This window comes from Penaeus chinensis, chromosome 6 (assembly GCF_019202785.1).
Source record: "Penaeus chinensis breed Huanghai No. 1 chromosome 6, ASM1920278v2, whole genome shotgun sequence".
Taxonomy (NCBI): Eukaryota; Metazoa; Arthropoda; class Malacostraca; order Decapoda; family Penaeidae; genus Penaeus; species Penaeus chinensis.
In genome coordinates, this window is record NC_061824.1 from 26,901,568 (window position 1) to 26,904,067 (window position 2,500).

The 2,500-nt window shown below is 30.2% G+C and overlaps 1 protein-coding gene across 4 annotated transcripts in view; it reads right to left on the reverse strand.

The window, feature by feature from the left end:
* Positions 1–1,753, reverse strand: part of LOC125026671 (TBC1 domain family member 5-like) — a 26,098-nt gene extending 24,345 nt beyond the window's left edge. For 3 of the 4 annotated variants that reach the window (XM_047615262.1, XM_047615265.1, XM_047615261.1), the window contains exon 1: positions 1,638–1,744. The gene's annotated coding sequence lies outside the window, so the exon portion shown is untranslated. Of the gene's footprint in view, positions 1–1,637 lie in introns of all 4 variants that reach the window. The other variant, XM_047615264.1, reaches the window with a different exon arrangement.
* Between the last annotated feature and the right edge of the window lie 747 nt (positions 1,754–2,500).

Below are 2,500 nucleotides of genomic sequence, written 5' to 3' on the forward strand. Positions count from 1 at the left end.
TCATGGTATGAATTCCAAGCTACAACTCCAATCTGAAAACTTCTAATTGACAGTCTATCAAATTTAATGAGAAAATGTAATTAATGCAAATCCTTTTTTGTCCACCTTTTTACTACTTCAATCTTTCTTCATATTCAATGGCATGACATTTCACAGATTTAAAGGATAACAAATCTTATATAAAAATGAATTAAGCACAACACATATTAAATTGTAAACTGCATCTAGAAAGTCTACTTGGTGAGTGACATTTATGGTAAATTGCTCAATCTATATCATAATACATTATTATCATGTGAGAAAGGGTGAGATGGAGGAATGAGTGATATAATGGAAAAAAGTAAAGAAAATAGCAGCAGATATCTCTGGTATAATATTTAAAACTATTTTACATGACTATTTGAATATGTGCAAATATAATGTCTTATGTCTCTATATTGAAGTCTAATACAACTATCTCTTCAAAAACTGTACCATGCAGTGTGACACAAGCAAGTGCAAGCCCTACATCAAATATTGAAAATATCTATTAACAAAACCTTTGTTGCAATGCCTGCCTGTGGTATAGTCACACATATCTGGAATAGCTGGAAGAAAACAAGTACCATGACCTTTGAATTAACAGAAGCACCAGGTTGCCCATTTTCATCCTTGGGCAGGCCTGAGGAAAGTGAACAAGTGGAAATCCTAAAATTCTGTCACGCTTCAAAGTACATTCACAAAAAAAAGGAGATAAAGTAAAAAGGGTTTTTTGGTATTCTCTTGGGAAACTATATTTTTATTCTGTACATAGAATATTTATAAATATCTAAAGCAAGATAAAAAAAAAAATTAAAAAACACAAATTATGTAAATACCAATATCAACAGAACATTAAATCCTTGCCTTGTAAACATATTGATAGCGCAGATAGCATTTATTAAAATATGCATTAATCTGATGGTGCTTTGTTCTGAGTGGCAGCATTCAAACCTTGCTCAATAAATTCAACCTGCAAAGTAACCTAATGTTCTCAATATATTCTCAATGTTCTCTCTGAGTCAACTACGCATGGTGTCTTTCTTTATATATGTATATATATATTCTTTTGATGTACATGTTTTTATTATCTCTTGTTGTTATCTTGTTATCTCTTTATGTCTGAATCAGGATTGTTATTCACGAATAACAGGTTTGAGCTATCATTCACCCATTCATTCTATTTTAACATTTATATTGCTGCTCACTCAATGAGTTATACCATGTAACAGTGGAAGGATTAAAACGTATCAATAAGTAATTAACCAATGTCATAAATACTGTAAATTGTAACAAGTACAGATATAATAACAACTTACAGTAAATAATCTTTTTACCGGTAAGAATATCGTAAAACAGTACAGTTACATCAAGCCGACCTTCCTTGTCCTCTTTCGAAAACATAAAACGGCCAAACTTCCAGTGGTATTAATAGATATTAATGTGGCTGCAGTTAAAAATCACACCAAATTATATAAAAAATTATAAAAGGGTACAAAAATCCCCATTAATTAATAATGAACACCCTCATCCCACGTAAAAGTATATTTTCTAGAATATATTCTTGTTGCAAGCCTTTCGTAATTGAGTCAGAAAAACAAAAATTTCTTCATAAATACCTGTGCCTGAGTAATGTGAAAAAGAACCTATTCTAAGTTCTTATTTTGCGAGAAATTTGGAGACAGATAGTCACTTCCATACGTCTAGTGTCAAGATTTTCTCTAAGACGCCCAAATATTATATCCGCATCGTGTAGACAATATTTTGAGATTGTTCTGGGATTTTGATATTTTCTAGTATTATTTTGCCGATTGACCTCATTAATCATATCATAAAATATGTAAAATATACAAAAGCATGCTTACTATGTATATATTAAAAATGTGGCTAAAATATTTGGTGAGAAACTATGAAACAACAATCCGTCTTGTAACCTGTATTTAGAGGAAATATATCGTCTGCACTCCATTGATACTACTTTTGCTTCCGTTCATTATTATTATCATTTTAAATATAATTATCATTATTATCAATGTGTAACTATTTTCGATCTATAGTGTTAGTTTTTATAACAGTTTTTATAACAAACTCCATATTCTTGTGCTAAAACTTTAAAACTTTTATATATAAATTATATCTCTACATCTGGTTACTTCTAGATTACTTATTTGCCTTCTCTGATAACCTTTCATATTTGCTATCTTTTAATATCACTTCTATGGATTACCCACACGTTTTCTTTTCAAATTGTGTTTTATCTCAATTGGCTTTGGTGACGTCATCGCACCGCCCCATCATGAACACCGCTCATTAGTAATATCTATTAAAGGATAATCAAACACTTTTGTTAACCTTGTTTAACGTGAAAACTACATGTTGTAAACAATCACCCAATAATTAATCAAAATTGATACATTCTATACATTACATGTTTATTTTCAGTAATATGCAAAAAAAAGTTGAGTAAGCCACTGCTTTGACT